The sequence below is a fragment of the Callithrix jacchus genome, chromosome 1 (assembly GCF_049354715.1).
Source record: "Callithrix jacchus isolate 240 chromosome 1, calJac240_pri, whole genome shotgun sequence".
In the NCBI taxonomy this organism is placed as follows: Eukaryota; Metazoa; Chordata; class Mammalia; order Primates; family Cebidae; genus Callithrix; species Callithrix jacchus.
Genome location: NC_133502.1, coordinates 176,203,482 through 176,231,105, shown reverse-complemented (window position 1 = coordinate 176,231,105; position 27,624 = coordinate 176,203,482). Strand labels below are relative to the sequence as shown.

The 27,624-nt window shown below is 47.0% G+C and overlaps 1 protein-coding gene across 2 annotated transcripts in view; it reads left to right on the top strand.

Moving 5' to 3' along the window:
* NIBAN2 (niban apoptosis regulator 2) overlaps window positions 1-27,624 on the top strand; it is a 106,208-nt gene that overhangs the window by 1,415 nt on the left and 77,169 nt on the right. The gene's annotated exons all lie outside the window — the stretch shown is intronic.

The following is a 27,624-nucleotide window of genomic DNA, read 5'->3' as shown; positions in this document are numbered from 1 at the left end:
TAGCAGTGCCCACTCCCAGCCGCAGCGAAGCCAGGGTGAATCCACCCACAGCACCTCCCTCTCGCTGGGCACCTGCATCCGTGCATCCACCAACACTGAGTTCTAGTGTTAAAATACGTGCCAAGCGCCTCACGGGCATCATCTCATCAAATCCTCCAATCACTGGGCATTGCTTTTTATTTTTTGTTTACACTCCTCTTAGCTCATACTTATGGATATTGTTTTTTAATCTCCATTTTCAGATGAAAAAACGGAGGCGAGGAGATACTGAAAATAGCACTAGATTTACCTTCAGGCCGCGTAGCATCCGTTAGCTAATGTTCATTATTCATTCACTGTTATGAGTAAGCCTCTATTCTATTCCCTGGAGCTACAACCATGTACGAGGCAGAATATCATCCTGCTTATGGGGTGCTCAGAGTCTAGAAGTTTCTAAGTCCGAAATCTGATACGAACATACTGTGGGACCAACTCTGGTTTTAGTATCTCCTTCCTGGAATCCATATTTACTAAAGCGGACCCAGGTCAGTTTTGCTCGACTTTCTTTGTTAATAGGAGATACTGCTTTTGAAATATGGGAGAGGGCTTGCTTTTGGCTTCAAAGTAACACAAATTGAGCCAATTAAAAATAAAAGAGGGCCGGGCGCGGTGGCTCACGCCTGTAATCTCAGCACTTTGGGAGGCCGAAGCGGGTGGATCATGAGGTCAAGAGATCGAGACCATCCTGGTCAACATGGTGAAACCCTGCCTCTACTAAAAATACAAAAAATTAGCTGGGCATGGTGGCGCGTGCCTCTAATCCCAGCTACTCAGAAGGCTGAGGCAGGAGAATTGCCTGAACCCGAGAGGTTGTGGTGAGCCGAGATCGTGCCATTGCACTCCAGCCTGGGTAACAAAAGTGAAACTCCGTCTCAAAAAATAAAAATAAAAGAGAACAAGAGAGGTAGTAGTAGTAAAAATCAGTGAATATTCATTTAATTTTTGGAATACCTTTGAGCTAGGGTATTTTTTTCATATTATTAAGACACGTAATAAGATTTTACAGATGAGGAATTGAGATTCAGAGTAGATAAGTCCTTTATTAGTAAATGACAAAGGAAAGATCCAATTCTAGAATCTGAATTCTGAACCATTATTTTATACTGAGACAAAAAAATGCTGAGGACTAAGGAGGAATTTTCCAAAGTCACAGAAGCCACATGAGCCAGGACAAGAGGCCACATGTCCTATTTCAGTCACCAGCCCCAAAACAAGCAGGTTTGACCATCTTCTCACCACCACCCCAGTCTATCCCCAACAGAACTTTCAGATGGCTTTACAGAGAGAGAAGTCATTAATGTGTCAACTCTCTATGTCTGGGCCTTGCCTTTTGTCCTGGAAACATACTGACGCCCCTGGGTGCATTTGGAGGAGGAGCTAGTGTGTAAAGGTGGGGGCGCCTAGGATGCACTGGTAATGCCACATGCTTCCTTCTTCACCAGATGTATACTCCACAGTTTCTACATCTGCCATGAAAATATAAATTCAAAGCTGGAAAATTCCCTAGAGCTAAGGAAAAGGAATGGCCAAGGGCTCCTCTTGTCACTCATCCAGCCAACAAGGTTTATTGAGTGCAGCCAAGGTCCGGGCCATGTGCTATGGGTAAGATGGAGACAATTTCTGCCCTCGAGAAACTGGTATTCTAGCTGCCAGGACAGACAGGAAACAAGGTCTTACAGCATTGAGTTACTGTTCTGAGGAGTGCTGAAGCAGATGGAGAAGGGGCTGTGAGAGTGGATAACAGGGCACCTGGCCCAGTGAACTGGCTGGGGTGCAGTCAGAGCTGGCTTCCTGAGATGGGCAAATGGTGGTGAGAAGGTCCTGGGAGAGTGTCTAGGCAGATATAGAGTAGATGCAAAGACCCAGTGGTGGAAAGGAGTTTGGCTCTTTCAGGGACAGAGAGGGGGCATTGGGACTAGAGAGGAGAAAGCCTGAGATGTAGGGCAGGAGAAAGAGCCTCCAAGAGAGGCCTGGATGCAGGACTCCAGGACTTTTTTTTTTTATTTTATTTTTTTGAGGTGGAGTCTGGCTCTGTTGTCAAGGCTAGAGCGCAGTGGCGCGATCTCAGCTCACTGCAACCTCTGCCTCCCAGGTTCAAGAGATCCTCCTGCCTCAGCCTCCCAAGTAGCTGGGACTATAGGTGCCCACCAGTATGCCTGGCTAATTTTTGTATTCTTGTAGTAGAGATGGGGTTTCATCTTCTTGGCCAGGCTGGTCTCGAACTCCTGACCTTGTAATCCCCCCGCTCAGCCTCCCAAAGTGCTGGGATCACAGGAATGAGACACTGAGCTGGGCCAAGGCTCCAGGACTTCTTAGTGGCCTGGGATCCGTGTGCAGGAACCCTCTCAAGGGTCACAACAAATGAAATATAGCAGCTTCTTATTTTCTGCAGAAAGAAGGAAAAAAAAAGTCCTTTCCTGCAGATGTGTACCTGGAGATGACAAAAATCAGAACGGATGTTTTTTAACATAGCATGACTGAAAGATAGAGTGGGGTGACAGACTGTGAATTCACCCAGGAACCCCAGCCCCTGGAGTCTCAGGTTGGGAGCACTGATTTGGCATCCAAGACCTGGTTGGAGACCTCTTGACATCTTTGAGCCTTGGTTTCCCCATCTGTGTAATGGGGACAAATAAAACGTCCAGGCCTCCCTCCCAGGGTGACTGAGGAGCCAGCAAAATGATCCACTTGAAAGGGTAAAATCCCCCCTCAGCTATCACACAATACTTCCCTTTGCTCTGTATTCTTTATTTGCTTTCCTGGGAGTTTGATACATGCCAGGCACTGTGCAAAAAAAGCTCTAGTCAATTTTCACCGATTCTCACTACAGCCCTTTGAGGTCGGTGCTATTATTATCTCCCTGGGGCGCAAAGAGATCAAATCACTTGTCCAGGGTCACACAACTCTAAGCGCTGAGCCAGGACTCTCGTTCTGACTTCCTGATGCCCAGGGAAGAACGTCCAGCGCCCAGGGTGTAACCCCAGTGCCAGTGCCCACACCTAAGGTGAGGTTCGGCTGTGTGGACACTTAGTTGGGAGCGAATCGGCAAAGAGAACCAGCACGCTTGGGAGTTGGATCCAGGTGGGTCCGCGCCCCCCGCCCAGGTTCCAGCGCCAGGGCCAGCCGGGATAGCAGCTACAGGATGCGCAGGGTTGGTCCGCGGCATTAGCCAGCGGGCGCACACGTGCGCCCGCAGATACGCATGCGCGGCCTGCAACCTCTGCAGTGCCGGGTGCGGGCCTGGAGCTGAGGTGGGAAGAGTCCTGTGATTTACGCACGGGTCACGTGACGGTGGGGAGTGCTCCAGGTGGGCCGACCACTGCAGAGAGGAGCGGGGGAGAGGCTGCTGATCAGGACAGATGGTGAGGGAGCGGCCTGGAGAGACCGAGAGCGAGGAGACAGAAATAGCAATGGAAACAACCAGCGCTCCCGGTGGCCTCCACCGGACCTCGTGAGTCCTTCACACGATTTCACACGCTTGAGCCCCCTACACACCTGGAGTCTGTTGCAGAGCCCTGGGGCCAATCTGGGCCGCTTCTCCGACAGCATCGGGGTGCCCCTCCCTCCCTTCTGCTTTTAAGCTGCATCATCAGCTGCAATGCTCCGTGTTCACCCATACCTCCCTCCTCTTGGCCTCTGGGCCATTTGATTCCGGGACACTCCTTTAGGAACAGTTCCTAAAGAATTCAATAAGATAATATTTATAAAGTACTTTACCCAGGACTGGAAACCTGGTAAGGCTCCAATGAATGTTAGCTATTCATATCCTTGTTAAAAATGACACGAGTATTTTGTTATACCAGCCAAGGTTGACCAAAAAAAAAAAAAAAAAAAAAAATGACACGAGGCTAAATTAAATCACTGCTAAATAGAAGGTGTGGGTTATGGAGAGTTCAGTCTGTGTCCCTAGATTCATTGGGAAGAATGAAAAGTAGTTGTTTCTGTCGCTGTCACCCCACCCCCACTACCAGGCATACATCTACAAAGAGTGGCAGGGCCTGGGATACTTAAGTTTGAGACATCCTTGCCCTCAAGAGTGAATTAACAGTGTTTTTTAGTTTGAGTCCACCACACTGCAGTATCAAAAAGGCTTTGTGGTTCAAAAGCCCAGGCGAGGGTCTCAACTTCAAGGGACTGCAGAGGCCAGGGTAATGTAATAGCACAGATGTAGCCAGCTGCAGAGCACGTGTTTTACCCAGAGGAACAGTCCTTGCTCAGCTCCAGTCAGTGGGTTCCATGCAGCAACTGAGGGTCTAGAATGTAGAAGTTATGTGAAATTTCCCAAAGTTTAGGTGTTGCAGTGAATTTTTCTTTTTTCTTTTTCTTTTTGAGTCAGAGTCTCACTCGGTCACCCAGGCTGGTAGGGTGATCTTGGTTCACTGCAACCTTCACCTCCTGAGTTCAAGCAACTCTCCTGCCTCAGCCTCCCCAGTCGCTGGGATTACAGGTGTGCGCCACCATGTGCAGCTAATTTTTGTGTTTTCAGTAGAGTCACAGTTTCACTATGTTGGCTAGGCTAGTCTCAAACTCCTGACCTCAAATTATCCTCCTGCCTCGGCTTCTCAAAGTGCTGGTATTTCAGGCATGAGCCACCGTGCCCAGCAGCAATGGATTTTTTTCTTAACCTGTAACACAGCACCAGGATATCCTGAGAACATGTGCCCTGCATTTTAAAAATTGTTTGGCCAAACAAAACACATGAGGACCACATTCATCCCACCACTACCTCCATGCAAACTGTAAGGAGCTTCCTCCCAAAGGGGGAGGTTGGATTCCCCAAGGGGCAAGAAGAAGGAGCAATAGATACCCAGAAAGGCACTGGTGCTCCCCCACTCACATAAAATCCCCTAGTGAGCAGGGCTTTGGACTAGGGGTGAGCATGGTGTAAATGCCTGGGCACCAAGCACTAGGACTTCAGTCTCTAGGGTCACAGAGGGGTCCTTCTGCTTATCCAGGCCCTGGGGCAGCACATATAGCCAGTAGAGCCAGACCCTTTTTCTTGGACTGGTAAGCCCTATAGTAGAAGCGTCCGAGAGCAGCTGATGTAGGCAGCTCAATTTTGCTGGGACTGTGTAAGCCCCTGAGTCCTGGTACAAGTTCAGGAACAAAGAGGAGCCACTGGAAAAAAAATGCCAGACATTAGAACTCTCAGTGACCTCAGCCAGTGAGGATTTAAGGCAGATATTATGCAATAAAGAAAGAAAGAAATACGGCTTTTTTTCTTTTTTGAGACATAGTCTTGCTCTGTCACCAGGCCCCAGGTTGGAGTACAGTGGCACAATCTCAGCTTACTGCAGCCTCCGCCTCCCAAGTTCAAGCAATTCTCCTGCCTCAGCCTCCCTAGTAGCTGGGACTACAGGGGCTCGCCACCACACCCAGCTAATTTTTGTATTTTTTAGTAGAGATGGGGTTTCACCATGTTGGCCAAGATGGTCTCGATCTCTTGACCTTGGGTTCCGCCCGCCTCAGCCTTCCAAAGTGCTGGGATTACAGGCATGAGCCACTGTGCCCGGCGAAATGTGGCATTTTTTACATCTTGGGTATCAGAGAAAAATTCATACCTTTTAACAGATTAAATTATGGCCAGGGCTGGGCATGGTGGCTCATGCCTATAATCCCAGCACTTTGGGAGGCCAAGGGAGATGAGTTGCTTGACCCCAGGAGTTTGAGATCAGCCTGGGCAACATGTTAAAATCCCGTCTTCACTAAAAATACAAAAATTAGCTGGGCATGGTGGTACACACATGTAATCCCAGATAATTGGAAGCTGAAGTGGGAGGATCGCTTGGGCCCTGGAAGTCAAAGCTCCAGTGAGCTGAGGTTGCACCATGGCACTCCAGCCTGGGCGACAGAATGAGACCCTGTCTAAAAAATAAATAAATGTCAAGTTCCAGAGGAAAGAGTTTTCATTCCGACTGGAGAAACTGTTTTGTTCACATATGTTTTGTTTCTGACCAATTTGGCATTTTGGCTGAGCCTGGAGGCTGAGAAGAGAGAGGGGTTAAAATACAATTTTTATTTGTTTGTTTATTTATCTTTTGAGATGGAGTCTCTACTAAAAATATACAAAAATTAGGCTGGGGTGGTGGCACATGCCTGTAATCCCAGCTACTTGGGAGGCTGAGGCCAGAGAATCACTTGAACCTGGGCAGCAGAGGTTGGAGGAGCTGAGATTGTACCACTGCACTCCAGCCTGGGCAACACAGTGAGACTCCATCTAAAAAGAAAAAAAATATTGGCTGGGTGTGGTGGCTCATGCCTGTAATCCCAGCACTTTGGGAGGTTGAGGCAGGTGGATCATGAAGTCAGGAGTTCAAGACCAGCCTGGCCAATATGGTGAAACCCCGTCTTTAGTAAAAATTCAAAAATTAGCGTGCATGGTGGCGGGCACCTGTAATCTCAGCTACTCAAGAGACTGAGGCAGGAGAATCGCTTGAACCCAGGAGGTGGAGGTTGCAATGAGCGGAGACCGCGCCATTGCACTCCAGCCTGGGCAACAGAGCAAGACTCCATCTAAAAAAATTATTTGTCAATTAAAAATAATAAATAAATAAATAATATGTATATTTTTGAGACAGAGTCTCACACTGTCACCCGGAGTGGAGTGCAATGGTGCGATCTCGGCTCATTGCAACCTCTGCCTCCCAGTTTCAAGGGATTTCCCTGATTCAGCCTCTTAAGTAGCTGGGATTACAGGTGCCTGTCACCATGCCTGGCTAATTTTTTGTATTTTTAGTAGAGACAGGGTTTCACCATATTGGTCAGGCTGGTCTTGAACTCCTGACCTCATGATCTGCCTGCCTTGGCCTCCTAAAGTGCTGGGATTATAGGCATGAGGCACCACGCCCAGACAAAAATATTTTCTAAAAAGAATAGACCCATGCTTCTCAAACTATGCATAGAGGCACCCTGGTATACCACACTACATTGACAGGAGCATGATAGAATGTTTTAAATTTTTATTTCATTTTTTTGCAGACAAGATCTCACTCTATCACCCAGGCTTGAGTGCAATGGCATGATCATATCTAACTTCAACCTCAAACTCCTGGGTTCAAGCCATCCTCCCACGTCAGCCTCCTGGGTAACTGGGACTACAGGTGCATACCATTACGACCAGTTAATATTTTTGTTTTTTTGTTTTTCTGTTTTGAGACGAAATCTCGCTCTGTCACCCAGGCTGGAGTGCAGTGGTGTGATCTCAGCTCACTGCAACCTCCATCTCTCAGGTTCAAGCAATTCTTCTGCCTCAGCCTCCCAAGTAACTGGGATTACAGTCACATACTACCAGGCCCTACTAATGTTTGTATTTTTAGTAGAGATGGGGGTCTCACCATGTTCAGGCTGAACTCCTGACCTCAAGTGATCCACCCACCTCATAAAGTGCTGGGATTACAAGTATGAGCCACGTGACTGGCCTAATTTTTTTGTATTTTTTATACAGACAGGGTCTCCCTATGTTGCCCAGGCTGGTCTTGGATGCATGGCCTTAGGCGATCCTCCTGCTTTAGCCTCCCAAAGTGCTGAGTTTATGGGTGTGAGCCACTGTGCCCAGCCGAATATTTCAGACTTTCGAGGGAAACAAAATTATACTCATCTTTGGATGAACAGTGTGAAAACAACTAGCTGGAAGCAGTACACAATTTCAACAATAGGCTTTACAACCTTGCTTTCTGTAGTATTATAGCTTTGTAGTACTGGGTTTTCAGCAATGGATGTGGTAATGTTACTAGAGAAGAAGTCTCAACCCAGACCCTAAGAGAGGGTTCTTGCATCTCACCCAGGAAGGAATTCAATGCATATTGCAAATTGCAATGAGAAAAGACAGTTTACTGAAAGCTACTCTGGGCTGGGCGTGGTGGCTCATGTCTGTCATCCCAGCACTTTGGGAGGCTGAGTTGGGCTGATCACTTGAAGTCAAGAGTTTGAGACTGGGCCGGCCAACATGGTGAAATCCCGTCTCTACTAAAAATACAAAAATTAGCCGGGCATGGTGGCACATGCCTGTAATCCCAAGTACTCGGGAGGCTGAGGCAGGAGAATCACTTGAATCCCAGAGGGAGAGGTTGCAGTGAGCTGAGATCGCACCATTGCACTCCAGCCTGGGCAGCAAGAGTAAGACTCTGTCTCAAAAAAAAAAAGAAAAGAAAAAAGAAAGCTACTCCATTACAGAGGAGCATCCTGAGAAAGCAAGAGGAAGAATGTCCTGTCTTTGTTTAAGTTATTTCATGAGGGGTCTTGTCTGCCAAGCTGTGTCTACGTGCGGGTGAGCAGACAGCATGCCAAAATTTATTACTCTGTTGATTTAAACTCTCCTTAACATTTTAGTGTGTGAGTACATCAAAGCATAACTATAATTGTCTTGAAAGCATATATCGTTATGAGTGTTGGGACATCTAAACTATAAACATCCCATAACTATGGGTGGTGACCAGCAAGAAATGTGCCTTGTTAGATGGAGCTGAATTTAAAATGGCGCTACTCTGGCTCTCCTAGGCTCTTGCTTCCCTAACAATGGTTGAGCAAATAACTCAACCAGTCAAGGTGGCTCACACCTGTAATTCTTAGAACTTTGAGAGGCTGAGATGGGAGGATCACTTGAGCTCAGGAGTTCGATACTAGCCTGGGCAAAATGGCAAAACCTCATCTCTACAAAAAATACAAAAATTACCTAAGCGTGATGGCACATGCCTGTAGTCCTAGCTACTTGGGAGGCTAAGGTGGGAGGATAGCTTAAGCCAGGGAAGTTGAGGCTGCAGTGAGCTGAGATTGCATCATTGCACTCCAGCCTAAGCAATAAAGTGAGACTCTGTCTCAAAAAAAAGAAAAAAGAAAAAAAGAAGAAGAAAATAACAAATTACTCATGAAAATCAACGTGGAACAGAAAATGAGAGTGTTTGACAGGTGTGGTGACTCCCATCTGTAATCCCAGCACTTTTTGAGGCCAGGGTAGGAGGATCGCTGGAGTTTGTGACCAGACTGGGCAACATGCCAAAACCCTGTCTCTGGGAAAAATACAAAAGCTAGCTATTCACTGACTACTTGGATGCAAACAAAATTTAAAAATTAAAAATAAAAGCTATCTGAGCATGGTGGTGTATGCCTGTGGTCCCAGCTACTAGTAAGTCTGAGGTGGGAGAATCACTTGAGCTGGGAGTTCATGATCTCAACACTGCACTCCAGCCTGGGTGACAGAGCAAGATCTTGTCTCAAAAACAAAAAGGAAAGGCCGGGCTTCAAGTATAATAGGTCATGCCTGTAATTCCAGCACTTTCGGCCTCCCAAAGTGCTGGAATTACAGACATGAGCCATTATACCCAGCTTTGGTTAGCTATTTCTTTTGAACTAGGACTGCTATGAAAAAAAAAAATCACTGAGACATAAAAGCCCCTGTTTGGGTACCTCTGGTATAGGCAAAGAAAGTGTGGTGAGGTGGCATTTCTCGATATTTATTGAGGACTTACTGTGTGCCAGTCATTAATCTAGGCACTGGTCATATAGCAAGGAACAAAAGAGAAAAAATCCCTGTGGACAGGAAGCCAACATTTTAGAGGGGAAAAAAAAAATATCTCAGCAATGGGTCAGGATGTAAAAAAAGAAAAAGAAAATAAAAAAGTCAATAATAAACTGACTTGTTAGGGTGTGTGTTGAGTGTGGTGGCTCATGCCTATAATCCCAGCACTTCAGGGTGCCAAGGTGGGAAGATCACTTGAGTGCAGAAGTTAGAGACCAGCCTGGACAACAGGGCAAAACCCTGTCTCAACAAAAAATTAAAAAATTAGCCAGGCATGGAGGCATATGCCAGCTTCCCAGCTACTCAGGAAGCTGAAGTGGGAGGATCACTTGAACCCAGGAGATCAAGGCTTCAGTGAGCCATGATGGCACCACTGCACTCCAGCCTGGGTGACAGAGCAAGACCCTGTCTTTCTCTCTCTCTCTCTCTCTCTCTCTGTATATACATATATATATATATATATATATATACTTATACATATATACTTAAATGAGTATATGTTTGTAGTCCTAGCTACTTGGGAGACTATGAGGTAGCCTCACAATCATCCTATGAGGTAGTCACTATTATTATCCCCATTTTACAGATGAGGAAAGAGCCATTTGTCCAGGGTCACACAGCCAATAAGTGATAGGGAAAGGATTTAGACCCTGGCGTCTGGGAGATGAGGATCGAAGTGGAACGCAGTACTCTGTGGTTTGTACTTCTTTTCTCTCTCCATGAGAAACCATGGAAGGTTTTCAAATATAGAAGTGACATTTAGGCTGGGCATGGTGGCTCACACCTGTAATCCCAGCACTCTGGGAAGCCGAGGCAGGCCTCGTCTGAGGCCAGGAGTTCAAGACCATCCTGGCCAACATAGTGAAACCCCATCTCTACTAAAAATACAAAAATTAGGCATGGTTGTAAGTGCCTGTAATCCCAGCTACTTGGGAGGCTGAGGCAGGAAAATTGCTTGAACCTGGGAGGCGAAGGTTGCAGTGAGCCAAGATTGTGCTACTATACTCCAGCCTGGGTGACAGAGCGAGACTCTGTTAAAAAAAAAAGAAGTGACATTTATTTATTCATCTGTTTAACGTTCAATAAATATTTATCATATGCCTGTATTACAAACAAAAATAAAATACCAATGTTTGTTTGCCTGGCAAGTAACCACAAGGACTCAGGTTTTGATTAATAGGAATTTTATTACTTAGCGCAAGTAAGTAGGGCACTGGGAGTGTCCAAAGCAGTGTCTCCCCGAAGGAAAGTGACAAGAGGGTTTTAGGGGGCAACGGAGAGAGGAGAGGGTGTATTATGGCATGTAGAGGAGGGGTCCCAGAGGCAGCGTGTCAACGTGCCAGCTCATGAGTCAGCGTGCTAATGAGGAAAGTTCACTTGAGTTCATCTATAAGTTACCAGGGTCTGTCAAAAACTGGTTTAAACCAACAAGATGGCCGAATTCTACAGGGTCTGGGGAGGAACAGGCTGCAGGGCAGAAGGCTGTAGAGCAAGCTGATTGCTCAACTTGATCAAATTTCTAGAATCCCTGGGGCCCTGCTGCCTGCTTACACCCACTGTGTCCGGGGCACTCTGCCTGAGCAGAGCACTCTAGGTTGAATTTACAGACATAATCGTGCCCTCAGGGACTTCTAGTACGGCACGGCTGAGTGCTCTTGGGGGTAGGGGGCACAGGGGACCAAGGAGGACAGATGGGGACATACATCCCAGCCTGGGATTTGGAAAGGACTCTTGCGGAAAGGCAAAGTTGAAACCTAAAGGCTGAGCTGGAATTTGCAGGTGGAGGAGGGACGTGGGAAGCAGAGAATATTCTGAGCAGAGGCAATAGCATGGGTGAAGAAGGCCCAGTGACCTATCTGACATGTTCATGTTGGCACAGCCCACTTGGCAGTGGAGTAGAGGCTGGAACACAGGTGGAGGGACCAGGGTGGGAGGCTGGTGCAATAGTTCAGGCTGGAGACTGTGGAGTCCTAGCATGGGGGCAGGGATGCGAGGGGCTGAACATAATTGAGACTGATAAGAATAACACCTGCCACTTCCTGAGAACTCTTACGTGCTGAGTGCTTCGTGCAGAATATCTAATTTTTTTTTTTTTTAGAGATGGGGTCTTGCTATGTTGCCCAGGCTGGAGTGCAGTAGCTATTCACAAGCATAACCAGAGCTCACTGCAGCCTGGAACTCCTGGCCTCAAGCAATCATGCCACCTCAGCCTCCAGAGTAGCTGGGACTACAGGTGCATGACACTGCACCGGGCAGCACAAGATATTAGAATAATAATTGTCCCGTGGGGATTGAGGGTGAAAAGTTTTGACTAAAAAGAGAGACAAGAGGGACTTTGGAAATGTTCTGTGTCTTGATCTGGGTGGTGGTAACATGGTGCATATTTATGTAAAAATTCATGGAACTGCTCACTTAAGAATTATGTATTTTGGCCAGTACAGAGGCTCACCTCTGTAATCCAACACTTTGGGAGGCCGAGGTGAGCAGATCACTTGAGGTCAGAAGTTTGAGACCAGCCCGGCCAACATGGTGAAACTCCGTCTCCACGAAAAGCACAAAAATTAGCAAGGTGTGGTGGTATGTGTCTGTAATCCCAGCTTCTCTGGAGGCTGAGGCAGGAGAATCACTTGAACTGGGAGGCGGAGGTTGCAGTGAGCTGAGATCGTGCCATTGCGAGCCTGTAAAAAAATTATTATTTTATTTTTTCTTTTTATGTTTATTTATTTATTTTTGAGATGGACTCTCACTCTGTTGCCCAGGCTGGAGTGCAGTGGTGAGATCTTGGCTCACCAAACCTCCGCCTCCTGGGTTCATAGGATTCTCCTGCCTCAGCCTCCTGAGTTACTGGGATTACAGGCAATCACCACTATACCTGGCTAATTTTTGTGTTTTTAGTAGAGACAGGGTTTCATCATGTTGGCCAGGCTGGTCTCGAACTCCTGACCTCAGGTGATCTGCCTGCCTTGGCCTCCCAAAGTGCTAAGATTACAGGTGTGAGCCATAGCACGCAGCCAGTAATAATAATTTGTTAAAGAATTCAGACTTGCCTGGGTCACGCAGGAGGTGGCTTGGCCAGATTTCTAGCTGAGGTTCATCTGACCCTGCATCCATGCCCTTGCTACTGCTGCTCCTTCCTGTCAGGACGCAGTGGGACTTGGGTTACAGAGGATGAGGAGGTAGAAACGAGAGCTGGCTCTGATAGGAGACAGATGTACTCCTTCCAAGGGCATGGCTCCTTCCAAGGCCCTGCACCTAATTCAGTATTTGTAGTTTTGTTTTGTTTTTTTGAGATGGACTCTCGCCCTGTCACCCAGGCTGGAGTGCAGTGGGGTGATTTCCACTCACTGCAACCTCTGTCCCCTGGATTCAAGTTATCCTCCTGCCTCAGCCTCCCAAATAACTGGGATTAGAGGTGCATGCCACCACGCCCCGCTAAATTTTGTGTTTTTAGTAGAGACGGGGCTTTGCCATGTTGGCCAGAATGGTCCCGAACTCCTGACCTCAGGCGATCCACCTGCCGTGGCCTCCCAAAGTGCTGGGATTACTGGCATGAACCATGGCATCCGGCCTTGTTTTATTTTTCTTAAAGAGAGCCTCAGGCTACTGAAAGCTTTTCTAGGTCTTCTTTACGAGTCACTGGTGCTGGGGGAGGGCAATGAAGACGCCCAGGGTGCACTGTCATGAACTGGAGAGGGCTAAGTACTCCCAAGTTGGGATCTTACTCTGCCATGATGCTTTGTGATGGGCCACCCATCTTTCCAGCCACCCACAGAGCCAGGGAGGGTCCAGGTTTTGTGGGGCCTGAAGCTTCAACAATTTGGATGGTTCACACCTACAATCCCAAAGCTTTGAAAGGTCAAGGCGAGAGGATTGCTGAGCCACCAAGATCGGCCTATATTTTGCTGTGACAGGCAGAGGCGCCTCCCTATAACTCAACATTAAACACAGGTTGTCTGCCCTGCCAGCCTCCTGCCTCCTCCCTCCCTCCCTCCCTCCCTCCCTCCCTCCATCTCCTTTTGTCTCCCTACCCTCGATTTTTCCCCACTAACCCCTCTCCCTGACAGCAGTGCCTCCCTGCTTCACCCGATAGAATCAGGGCCCAGAGCCCTCCCCACAGACTGAGCAGGACTCCTAGCTTCAGTGGAGCTGGGAGTTCGAGCTCCGAGTGTGGCCCTGCCTGGCTGGTGACCCCAGGCAGTCACTTCTCTCTGGACATGTTCCCCCATTTCCCGTGCACATATAACCTGGGCCCTGGCTCCTTGTCCTGAAGCACAGCAGATGTCTCTAGCTCTTCCCTAAGTCAGGAAGCAGGTAGACAAAGGGGCTCATGCTGGGGCCCTGGCTCCCCTCACCATCAGTGGCCACCCTGGTGATGTCTCAGGTGCCTGTCATCAGGTGAGTAGGGGAGGCAGACTTGGGGTCTCTGGTCTGATTGTCCATAAGCTCCTCGGTAGCTGGGATTACAGGCAGCTGGGCTCACTGCACAGACCTTTGGAGCATTCCAAAGTGGGGTCCCTCGTGGGTTTTCCTCCACACTTCACAAGGACTCCCGGCTCTGATGCTCTGTCTTCTTAACCCCCAGATTCTTCCCTCACTTCCTTCCAGGCTATAACCTTCCCCCAGCTGTTGATACATCCCCTGTGAATACATCCTAGCCATGCCCTCGGTACACGGAGATGTTGAGGCAGATGTTTAATACACGAAACAAAAATAAGGGCAGAGGGGCTGGCCACTGCACTCCAGCCTGGGTGACAGCCTGGGTGACAGAGCAGAGACTCCATCTCAATCAATGAATCAATGAATCAATCAATTGAGAATTGCCTAGATTCTCCATGTCCCCCTTCCCCTATGAAGAAAGACATATGCGTCTATACCCCATGGGGTTATTAGGTGGTCCTGGGATTCCCCTGCGCTTTGCACATTAAATTAAATTGTATGCTTTTCTCTCTCCCATTCATCTGTCTACCACAAATTCAATTCATCTAACTTTCACCCCTGCATGAACAATCACATGCCTGATGATGTGGCATGAATAGTAAGGATGGATGAGGACACAGGGCTGGGATGTTCCAGCTAGAAATGAAATTTGCGGACAGAAAAATAGAGACCCAGAGAGGAGAAGGCTCTTATCCGAGATCTCAGAATAACCTTCTTTCACAGAACGATGTCCAGCCAGAATATAATCTACTTTACTTCCACAAACCTGGAAAACGGGCCGGGTGCAGTGGCTCACACCTATAATCCCAGCACTTTGGGAGGCCGAGGGGAGTGGATCACGAGGTCAAGAGATTGAGACCATCCTGGTCAACATGGTGAAACCCCGTCTCTACTAAAAATACAAAAATTAGCTGGGCATGGTGGCGCGCGCCTGTAGTCCCGGCTACTCGGGAGGCCGAGGCAGGAGAATTGCTTGAACCCGGGAGGCGGAGGTTGCGGCGAGCCGAGATCGCGCCATTGCACTCCAGCCTGAGTAACAACAGCGAAACTCCGTCTCAAAAAAAAAAAAAAAAAAAACCTGGAAAACGGACCCAGCAGGAGACTGTTTCTCAGAATTAGGCGCCACCTGCAGGTTGACAGGAGAAACAGCAGGAGCCAAAGGGCCAGGACTCAAGTGATGAAATCATTTTGCTTTTCACAGCAGGCTCCGATACAGCTCAGCATAGCACGGGGGCCAATCCTGGTTTGGGTTAAAATTTTGACATTTTGTCCATCCTGGCATCTTTTTGCATTAATTTTGAATTTTAAACAATTATTTCTCTTGATTACTGAGGTTTTTGGTACCCCCTAAAATTTTGCACCCTAAATTTTGAGTACTTCATTCACTTCCCATTCTGCAGCTTACCAACACTTGGAATCTTCATCCCCCATCCCAGTACTGCCATCTCACCAGAGGACCTCACCCCTTCCATAAGACTACAGGCAAGAACACAAGCCCACCTGCCTTCCTTTGCCCCCTCAGTCTGTCCCTCCCCTCTCTTCTTCCTTCCCTCCTTCCTTCCCTCCTTCCTTCCCTCCTTCCTGGCAAGCAGCGATGTTAAACATTCAGGGAGTGTATCTGCCCTTAGACAGCTGTTAAGTAAGGAGACACCTGCAAATGCAATAAAGAGTTACAAGAGCTTTTAAATGGCCAAGGGTAGGATTGCCTCTGGGATTATGGGAGGAAAAGAGCCTGGATGGGCTTCAGTCCAGTGCCCATATATACCTGCTGCTTTATTCGTGTTTGAAACACAATAAGTTATCGAGCACTTGCTAGTACCTGGCACAGAGTGTTCTATAAGCATTAGCTCACCAGATCAACAGACACCCCTGTGATAGACACCACTTTTACCTTCATATACAAATGAGGAAGTACAGCTCAGGGATGTTAAGTCATTCAGACTCCCTCAGCTGCTAAGTGGCAGAGCAGTGATTTAACTGAGGTCTGCCTGACTCAAAGCCCATTCTTGTCATCATTAGGCCATATTCATTCATTCAATAAATATTTCTGCATGCCTACTATGTGCCAGGACCTGTTCTAGGTGCTGGGGTTATAGCCGTGAATAAAATGGCTAAAGATTTATCTCCCATGAAGCATTCATTCTGGCAAAGGAGGACCAGCAATAAACAAGATCATTTCAGATAGTAAAGCAGGCAGGGCACAGGGGCTCATGCCTATAATCCTAGCACTTTGGGAAGGCCAAGGTGGGAGGATCACTTGAGGTCAGGAGTTTGAGACCAGTCTGGCCAATATGGTGAAACCCCATCTCTACTTAGAAAAAAAAAAAAAATTAGCCCGGCATGGTGGTGTGCACCTGTTAATCCCAGCTACTCAGGAGGCTGAGGCAGGAGGATCACTTCAGCCCAGGAGGTGGAGGTTGCAGTGAGCCAAGATTGTGCCACTGTACTCCAACCTGGGTGACAGAGCTGGACTCTGTCTCAAAAAAAAAGAAAAGAAAGGAAAAAAAAAACAAAGTGTGGGGTAATGGGAGAGAATATGTGGGTGGTCAGGAAGCCTCTCCAAAGAGGAACATTTAAAATGACATGAATATTAAGGAATCTGCCACTGGGCACAGTGGCTCACACCTGTAATCCTAGCACTTTGGGAGGCCAAAGTGGATGGATCACCTGAGGTCAGGAGTACAACACCACCCTGGCCATCAGGGTGAAACCCCATCTTTGTAATTAAAAAAAAAAAATATATATATATATATATAAAGGAATCTGCCAAGTGGCTATTGAGAGGAGTGTTCCAGGGAGAGGGAATAGGGCGTGCAAAGGCCCTGGGGTAGGTGCAAGCTGGGCACGTTTGTGGAACAAACGGAAGACTGATGTGACTGAAATACAGTGAACAAAGAGGAGGGAGGGGGGCAAGGAGGTCTAGGGCCAGGTCACACAGGGCTTAGTAGACCTAGACAAGGCGCTTGGATTTCATCCTGAAAGCAGTGGGAAGCCACTGGGGGATTCAAGCAGGAAGGCGATGGGATGCAATTAACGTGTTTTTTCTTTTCTTTTCTTTTTAAGACAGTCTTGCTCTTGTCACCCAGGCTGAAGTGCAGTGGCGCCATCTCGGCTCACTGCAACCTCTGCTTCCCAGGTTCAAGCAATTCTCCTGCCTCAGCCTCCTGAATAGCTGGGATTACAGGCACCTGCCCCTAAGTCTGTACCGAGAACCATCTCTGTCGAGAGACCCCCACCCAGGCAGGCTGAAGGTATTGAGAGGCAGACACCCAGATAGCACAACAGAGTGGATCTATCCTGGGGACCAACAGCCTGAAAGCCTGCAGGGCTGACAGCTCTCCAGACTGATGGCCCTGAGCAGAGATTCATCCATGAGTTTATTTACTCTGACAGGTGAGTCTTAATACACAGGTGTTCTACATATACACGTAACTCCAGAATATGCCAGGTAGGCAGCTGTTACCCGCTTACCACTAATTACAAACTAAAAGTATCTTCCACAAGGGAATCATGGGGGCAGGGTAAACTTAATGCTTTTCAACATGCCTGGCTAATTTTTGTACTTTTAGTAGAGACGGGGTTTCGCCATATTGGCCAGGCTGGGCTTGAACTCCAAACCACCAAGACCAGCTTAGCCCTAGAGATTCCCATCCAGGCGGCGATGAAGGCATTAAGAAGCAGACACCAGCTAGAACAGCAAAGCGGGACTATCCAGGGTCCAGCAGCCTTCTGAGCTGTGAGCCTCAGGGGCTGACAGCATTCCGGGCTGAGGGCCTCGAGTGGACTCTGACCCGAGTATTTAGTCCCTCTGAACAGGTGATTATTATTGACAGGTGTCCTGTGTTTTCTCATAGAACAAAAATAAACTAGGTAGGCAGCTGGTGCCTGCTTACCACTGATCACAGACAAACTAAAAAGTATTCTCCATGAGGGAGCCCCAGGGGGCAGGGTCACGCATCCCGTGCTTAAATAATTGTTTTAACTGGTGTATGATATACATATACTGTTTTGCTACTTTAGAATGTCCCAAGTAGTTTTCCACTTGGTTGGGGAGCAGGCGGCCAGGTTTGCCTTGCCATCGTTCTCAGCAAACAATATACTTTATCATACACTCAGCATTTCTCAGCAAGCATACACTCAGCATTTCTCAATACCTGACCTCAGGTGATCTTCCTGCCTCGGCCTCCCAAAGTGCTGGGATTACAGGCATGAGCCACGGCACCCGGCCCCATAATTAACGTTTGTAAAAGATCACTCTAGTCTAGGGTTTCTTAACCTTAGTGCTATTGACATTTTGGTCCAGATACTCTTTGTCTTCCAGGGGACTGTGCTGTACACTATAGGGTATCTAGCAGCATCCCTGGCCTCTACTAACTAGATGCCAGTAATACAACCACAGTTGTGACACCTAAAGTGTCTCCAGCCATATCAAATGTCCCCTGGAGGGAAAACTTGCCCCCAGTCGAGAACCACTACTTTACTCATAAAAGCAAAGAAGGGCTGTGGAAGTATTCCTGATTGATGGAGCCTACAAGACCGGAACTAAATGTAATACCTAATCTTCGACTAACTAGATCATGCACTCTGGAATGCTACAAAGGGTGCTTTTGGATCAATTAATAAAATAAGATTAAGGGCAGGGCACAGTGGTTCATACCTGTAATCCTAACACTTTTGGAGGTCAAGGTAAGAGAATCGCTTGAGCCTAGGAGTTTGACACCAGCCTGGACAACATAGTGAGAGCCCCATCTCTATTAAAAATTTAAAAATTGGCTGAGCGTGTTGGCTCACACCTGTAATCCAAGCACTTTGGAGGCCAAGGTGGGTGGATTACCTGAAGTCAGGAGTTCAAGACCAGCCTGACCAACATAGTGAAACCCCGTCTTTATATTAAAAAAAATAATAATTTAAAAATTAGGCCGGGCATGGTGGCTCACACCTATAATCCCAGTACTTTGGGAGGTTGAAGTGGGCGGATCACCTGAGGTCAGGAATTTGAGACCAGCCTGGCCAACATGGTGAGACCCCATCTCTATGAAAAATACAAAATGTAGGCAGGGTGTGGTGGCTGACACCTGCAATCCCAGCACTTTTGGAGGCTGAGGCTGAGGCTGAGGCAAATGAATGAAAGAATGATCATCTGAGGTCAGAATTCCAAGACCAGCCTGATCAAGATGGTGAAACCCTGTCTCTACTAAAAATACAAAAATTAGCTGGGTGTGGTGGCGCATGCCTGTAATCCCAGAGATTCGGGAGGCTGAGGCAGAATTGCCTGAACCCAGAAGGCAGAGGTTGCAGTGAGCCAAGATCGCACCATTGTACTCCAGCCTGGGTTACAAGAGCGAAACTCCATCTCAAAAAAAAGAAAAAGAAAGAAAGAAAAGAAAGGAGGGAGAGAAGGAAGGAAAGAGGGAGGGAGGGAGGGAAGGAAGGAAGGAAGAAGGGAAGGAAGGAAGGAAGGAAGGAAGGAAGGAAGGAAGGAAGGAAGGAAGGAAGGAAGGAAGGAAGGAAAAAAAAAAAAAAAATACTGGTTGACTTTGGAGGGAGTGGTGACAAGGTGGGCTCCCAGGCCTGGAAATGGTCCAGATCTGGGTGTGTGCTACATGGATGATTACATACATAAAAGTGGATCAAGGTGTAACCTTAAGACTTGGGCACTTTACTGTATATAACTTTTACTTAAATAATGATGTTAAATAAGATTGACCCCCTTTCTTCTGTGCAGAAACTAGAGTGGCAATCCAGACAGATCACAGATGAGCAGTTGAGAGGCCAGGGGAGCCCCAAGGTGAGATACAACAAACGTGGAGCCTGCAGGAGTTCTTGAAATGAGAGAACAGGCGGGGCACAGTGGCTCACACCTGTAATCCTAGCACTTTGGGAGGCTGAGGCGGGTGGATCACTTGAGGTCAGGAGTTCGAGATCAGCCTGGGCAACATGGTCAAACCCCAACTCTACTATAAGTACTAAAATTAGCCGGGTGTGGTGGCACATGCCTGTAATTTCAGCTACTCAGGAGGCTGAGGCAGCACAATCGCCTGAACCTGGGAGGCAGAGGTTGCAGTGAGCCGAAATAGTGCCACGGCACTCCAGCCTGGGCGACAGAAAGATTCCGTCTCAAAAAAAAAAAGAAAGAAGAGAAAAGAAATGGGCTTGAGGGTGAGCCCACCCTGAACACCTGGGTGGGGATGCTGGTGACAGAGATGGAGAGGTCTAGGGAAGAAGCAGGACCTATCCCCATTTCACCTTGCGGGAGTCTGGGATTCCTTCCACAGCTGTGTCCAGCCACCACCAGGGGGCAATGGGGTCCTTTATGAACAAAGAGCCAGCCTTAATCCTGGAGCAGGGCTGAGCGAATGGTCCACCTGCAGGCCCAGGGAGTGTGTGGGGATCTGAGGGTGCCTCGGTGGCCTCTGAGCCACCAGGACACTGTACTCCTAGCAGCACAATCTTGTGGGAGGGGAAGGGAAAGAAATTAAATCCTAAAACCCTGGAGTCTGAAAACTGTCACTCTAGTCATTCCAGGGTTTCCCTGAGGACAGAGGCAGCCTCCTTAAGATGGTCCTAGGGTCTTGCTGCCAGCCCTCAACTGCCTCCACTCAACCTCAGCACCCTGGAGAGGGACTGGGCTCCCTAAGAAGGCACTGTATACACACACACACACACACACACACACACACACACACACATTCTTCCACTGACGCTCTCTCCTCCCCTGGGTATCCTACACATCCCTCAGGGGCCCTTCCTTTAGGACCCTTTCCTGACTCAGGCCCTGGGTTGGGGCTATCCCTCCTACTTCTCCCATCATACCCCCTTTTCCTAAATGTTAGTAGTCAGTCTACCTGGCTGTCTCCTCAACTCATCTGTGGCTCTGAAGGCTCAAAGAATATTTGTTGAATGAATGAAAGAATGAGCAAAGGCCTGGTGCTATGGTTCATGCCTGTAATCCCAGCACTCTGGAAGCCTGAGGCATGGGGATACTTGAAACCAGGAGTTCGAGACTAGGCTGGGTAAAATAGTGAGATCTTGTCTCTACAGAAATAAAAAGTAAAGACTGGGCGCAGTGGCTCATGCCTGTAATTCCAGGACTTTGGGAGGCAGAGGCAGGTGGATCACAAGGTCAAGAGATCAAGACCATCCTGGCCAACATAATGAAACCCATCTTTATAAAAATAAATAAATAAATAAAAATGAAAAAAAAAAGTAAAATTAGGTGGGCACAGTGGTGTGCACCTGTAGTCCTAGCTACTCAGAAGGCTGGAAGCAGGAGGATGGCTTGAGTCCAGGAGTTGTCGGTTACAGTGAGCTGTGATTGCACAGCTGCTCTCCAGCCCAGGGGACAGAACAAGACTCTGTCTCTAAAAAAACAGTGAGTGAATAAAACACTGCAAGAGGAGAACATCCCAGTTCATCAACTTGTGGTTTTGATGTCAGAGACCTGGGTTCAAGTGAGGACATTGCCACTTGTGAGCTGTGTGACCTTGGCCACGGTCTTAACCTTTCTGAGCCCCAGTCTCCTCATCCAGTTACTATGGTATTAAGCAGTTGCCGTGATAAGATGCATGTCAATCCCTTAGCTCAAAAATCTGCCTATAGTATATGCTCAATAAAGACAAGAGGGGCCCAGGCACAGCGGCTCACAGCTGTAGTCCCAGCACTTCGGGAGGCTGAGGTGGTGGGAGGATTGTTTAAGCACAGGAGTTTAAGACCAGCCTGGGCAACAAAGCGAGACCTCATTTCTTTCCTTTTTTTTTTTTGAGACAGAATCTCACTCTGTCACCCAGGCTGGAGTGCAGTAGCACCATTTTGGCTCACTGCAACCTCCGCCTCCCGGGTTCAAGTGATTCTTCTGCCTCAGCCTCCCTAGTAGCTGGGACTACAGGCACGTGCCACCACACCTGGCTAATTTTTTTGTATTTTTAGTAGAGATGGGGTTTCATTGTGTTAGCCAGGATGGTCTCAGTCTCCTGACCGTGTGATCTGCCTGCCTTGGCCTCCCAAAGTGCTGGAATTCGTTACAGGTGTGAGCCACTGCACCCAGCATGAGATCGCATTTCAATTTAAAAAAATAAAATAAAAAACAAGAGGTTTTCATTTTGTGTGTGTGGTTACACAAATTTAAGTTGTGTGTGTGTGTGTATGCAATTATATCTGTTTGTGTAGACATAGAAAAATAAAAATGTATATATGGAAGGCTATGTAACTCAATTATTATTAGCTAATGCCAAGGAGTGAAATTGGAGGAATAAGGTAAAAATGTTTCTGTTGTACTTTATAGAATTCTGTCATTAGATATATGTCTTAATGTCTTACATTAAGCATGTTTTCCTTTTTTTTTTTTTTTAAGATAGGATCTCACTGTCACCCAGGCTGGAGTGCAGTGGCGTGAAAACAGCTCATAGCAGCCTTGAACTCCTGGGCTCAAGCAGTTCTCCCACCTCAGCCTCCTGGGTAGCTGGGGCTACAGGTGCCACAACACCAGGCTAATTTTTTTTTTTTTTTTTTTGTAGAGGTAGGGTCTTGGCCAGGCATGGTGGCTCACATCTGTGATCCCAACACTTTGGGAGGCCAAGGTGGGCAGATCACCTGCAGTCAGGAGTTCGAGAACAGTCTGATCAACATGGTGAAACCCCGTCTCTACTAAAAATACAAAAATTAGCCAGGCATGGTGGTAGGCACCTGTAATCCCAACTACTCAGGAGGCAGAGGCAGGAGAATCACTTGAACCCGGGAGGTGGAGGTTGCAATGAGCCAAGATGGCGCCATTGCACTCCAGCCTGGGTCACACAGTGAGACTCTGTCTCAAAAAAAAAAAAAAAAAAGGCCTGGGTCTTGCTCTGTTGCCTAGGCTTGTGTCAAACATTGGTCTCTTGCCTTAGCTTCCTAAAGCATTGGGATCACAAGCATGCACAGCATGTTATACTTTTATAATAAATAACAGAAAGCTTAGATAACAGTAAGTATACAAAACAATGCTCTACAACATTAGTCATTAGTCACAAGGGAAATGCAAAACAAAAACATGAACTACCTTTGCTTATCACCAGCAAGGTTAAAATTAAAGGTCTGACAATACCAAATGTTGGCAAGAATGTGGAGCAACCGGAACTCTCGTACATTGTTTACGAGGGTGTAAAATGGTAGAAGCATTTTGAAAAAATGTTTGACATTTTCTACTAATAAGGACACTTCCTCTATGAACCAGAAATTCTACTCCTAGCTATTTACCCAGGAGAATGAAAATATGTCCATAAAAAGACTTGTATACAAATATTCATAGAATCTTTACTTGTAATAGCCAAAACAGGAAGAAACCCAAGTGTCCATCAGAAGGAGAAAAGATAAACATCTTCTGGTGGTTGTGTACACTGAAACACTATGCAGCAATAAAAGAAACAAACTGCCAGGTGCAGTGGCTCATGCCTGTAATCCCAGCACTTTGGGAGGCCGAGGAGAGCAGATCACGAGGTCAGGAGTTTGAGACCAGCCTGACCAACATGATGAAACCCTGTCTCTATTAAAAATACAAAAATTCACCAGGCATGGTGGCGCATGCCTATAATCCCAGGTACTTGGAAAGCTGAGGCAGGAGAATCGCTTGAACCCAGGAGGTGAAGGTTGAAGTGAGCCAAAATTGTGCCACTGCACTCCAGCCTGGGTGACAGAGGAAGACTCTGTCTCAAAAGAAAAAAGAAACAAACTACTGGCCAGGCGAGGTGGCTCAGGTCTGTAATCTCAGCACTTTGGGAGGCCGAGGCAGGTAGATCACCTGAGGTCAGAGTTCGAGATCAGCCTGGTCAACGTGGCGAAACCCCCTTTCTACTAAAAATACAAAAATTAGCCAGGCATGGTGGCGTGTTCTTGTAATCCCAGCTACTAGGGGGCTGAGACAGGAGAATCACTTGAACCTGGAAGGGGGAGGTTGCAGTGAGCCAAGATTGTGCTATTGCACTTCAGGCTCAGTGACAGAGGAAGACAATGCTCTAAACATTAGTCATTAGTCACAAGGGAAATGCAAAACAAAACATGGTTGAATTGCAGACACATAGTGCGATGTTAAAAAAGCTAGACACAAGAAAATAGATTGGATTTTTCTTTTCTTTTCTTTTTTTTTTTTTTGAAACTGAGTTTTGTTTTTATTGCCCAGGCTGGAGTGCAGTGGGGCAATCTCAGCTCACTGAAACCTCCACCTCCCAGGTTCAAGTCATTCTCCTGCCTCAGCCTCCAGAGTAGCTGGGATTACAGGCATGCACCACCACGCCTGGCTAATTTTTGTATTTTTAGTAGAGACAGGGTTTCACCATGTTGGTCAGGCTTGTCTCGAACTCCTGACCTCAGGTGATCCACTTGCCTTGCATCCCAAAGTGCTGGGATTATAGGTGTGAGCCACTGTGCCTGGCCTACATTGTTCTTTATTTATTTTTTCATAAGAAATCATATGCAAGGAGTTTGATTCCATTTATATGAAGTTCTTGGCTGGGCATGGTGGCTTCTGCCTATAATCCTAGCACTTTGGGAGGCCAAGGCAGGAGGATTGCTTGAGCCCAGGAGTTCAAGACTGGGCAACACAGTGAGACCCTGTCTGCACAAAAAATTTTTTTAAATAGCAGGGCATGCTGGTGCATGACTGTAGTCCCAGCTACTCAGGAGGCTGGGAGGATGGGAGGATTGCTTGAACCCAGGAGGACTAAGGTAGGAAAATCGCTCAAACCTAGGAGGCTGAGACTGCAGTAAGCCATGATTGTGCCACTGCATTCCAGCCTGGGTGACAGAGCAAGACCCTGTCTCAGAAAAAAAAAATTACACATATAGGAAGTTTTATAACTTAATATAAATGAAATGAAATTGACTTATTGTGATAAAAGTTAAAATAGTTGAAACAACATGGCCTGAAACAGGAGAGCTTTCTGGGTCCTGGAAATGTTTCATGTCTTGACTGGGGTGATGGTTATACACCTGTATACACAGATTAAAACCTCATTACGCTATGCACAAATGTTCACAAGTGTTTCATATTTTTTTCCTGTGGTTTTTTTTTTTTTTTGGAGACAGAGTCTTGCTCTGTCACCAGAAGCCAGGCTGGAGTGCAGTGGCATGATCCTGGCTCACTGCAACCTCCACCTCCCGGGTTTAAGCGATTCTCCTGCCTCAGCCTCCCAGGTAGCTGGAACTACAGGCGCATGCCACCACGCCCAGCTAATTTTTGTATTTTTTAGTAGAGACAGGGTTTCACCATGTTGGCCAGGATGGTCTCCATCTCTTGACCTTGTGATCCGCCCGCCTTGGCCTCTCAAAGTGCTGGGATTACAGGCGTGAGCCATCACACCCAGCCTGTTTTTTCTGTTTTTTGTTTGTTTGTTTGTTGTCTTTGAGATGGCATCTTGCTCTGTCACCCAGGATGGAGTGCAGTGGTGCTATCTCAGCTCACTGCAACCTCCACTTCCTGGATTCAAGCAATTCTCCTGCCTCTGGAGTAGCTGGGACTACAGGTGCACGTCACCATGCCTGGCTAATTTTTGTATTTTTAGTAGAGATGGGGTTTTCCATGTTGGCCAGGCTGGTCTTGAACCCCTTGACCTCAAGTGATCCAGAGCCTTGTCCTCCCAAAGTGTTAGGATTACAGGTATGAGCCACTGCACCCGACTATAATGATGAGTTTTTTTTAAAGGTAGACAAAAGAGAGTGATAATGTATGATTCAATTTCTATAAAATTCTAAGGCCGGACATGGTGGCTCACACCTGTAATCCCAGCACTTTGGGAGGCCAAGGTGGGTGGATCACGAGGTCAGGAGTTTGATACCAGCCTGACCAACATGGTGAAACCCCATCTCTACTAAAAATGTAAAAATTAGCCAGGTGTGGTGGCACGTGCCTGTAATCCCAGCTACTCACGAGACTGAGGTAGGAGAATTGCTTGAACCCAGGTGGCAGAGGTTGCAGTGAGCCAAGATTGTGCCACTGCATTCCAGCGTGGGGGACAGAGTGAGACTCCATCTCAAAAAAAAAAAAAAAATTCTAGAAAATAGCAGCTAATCTATAGTGATGGAAATCAGAACAGTGGTTGCCTGAGGATGTGTGGTGCATAAGAGAGGGAGGGAGGAATTACATGGGGTGAGAGGAAACTTTGGGGATGATTTGTATATTCATTATCTTGGCCATGGTGATGGTTCTATGGGTGGACACATTGGCCCCAAATCATCAAATTGTACATTTATTTTTTTCTGAGACAGAGTTTCACTCTTGTTGCCCATGCTGGAGTGGAATGGCATGATCTCCGCTCACTGCAACCTCTGCCTCCCAGGTTCAAGCGATTCTCCTGTCTCAGCCTCCCAAGTAGCTGGGATTAAGGTACATGCCATCATGCCTGGCTAATTTTTGTATTTTCAGCAAAGATGGGATTTCTCAATTGGGAGCCTGGGCGGGCTTGTCTCAAGCTCCCAGTCTCAGGTGATCCACCTGCCTCAGCCTCCTAAAATGTTGGGATTATAGGTGTGAGCTACCCAGCCTGGCCAAATTGTACATTTTGAATTCGTGCAGGTTGTCTGCCAATTAAATTTCCATAAAGCTGCCAAAACATTTTAAAAACTCATTGCGACTGGTGTATTTGATAGATGAAAATTAGGCTTCAACAAGTAAAAGAAAAAGAAAGGAAGAAACTGTACTTGTACTCTTGACCCTGTTTCCCAGGCTGGCACTTCTTGCCTTGCCCAGGCCCAATGAGATCCTTCTTCCACACTCAGAGAACCCCCCAGAGAATTTATACAAATCAGCGCTTGGCAGCCCGGCTGGTGCACCTGGCACACGCATCTACTCTCCCAGTGAATTTATTCTGTCTCCAATGGCCCAGTATAAACACTTCCTCCTCCAGGAAGCCATCATCATTGTGCCACCCCCTCCCTGCTGGCTCAAACCTCTGTCATGGCTCTGCCCACCTTGTGTCATCAGAATGAGAATCCAATGCAGGCCTGGCTTGGGGGCACACACCTGTAATCACACACACTTTGGGAGGCTGAGGCAGGCAGATTGCTGCTTGAGCCCAGGAGTTCAAGATCAATTTTGGCAATTACGATCCCCCCCCAAAAAGAAAGAATCGACGTAGACTCTTCCCATCTTTTTTTTAAAAATGAGGTAATGGATTTTACTTTTATTTCTTACACATTATTTTAAAAACACTATCAGAAAAATATCTAGATTTATCATCAGCATTTTCCACATTTATTACACACCAAAGAATCCTCAGTGCAGTAGGTTACCTTTTCAATTACCCACTAATTTCAGTTTATTAATAGGTTATCCCAAAGGTATACAAGTGAGCTATTAAATGTTGAAGTAAGGAATAAAAAAGTCAAAAACACATAGAAACAAAAAAATACAGGCATTTGTGAGAGGCTGAGAATGACAGTGGAAATAATTTTTAGAAGAACAAAAAATATGAAGGGACGTATGGGACATGTTAACCCCTCATCCCATCAATAATTCTCTTCCGTATATTAGGCTCAATAGATAAACTATATACACTGGCTTCATTTGTCTCTTTTCTTTTTGTCACCACCTTGACCCTAAACTCCAGGCCATTGTCAGCTTAATCTTTTCAGAACTGAGTTCAGACGTCATTAGCAATGAGCAACCT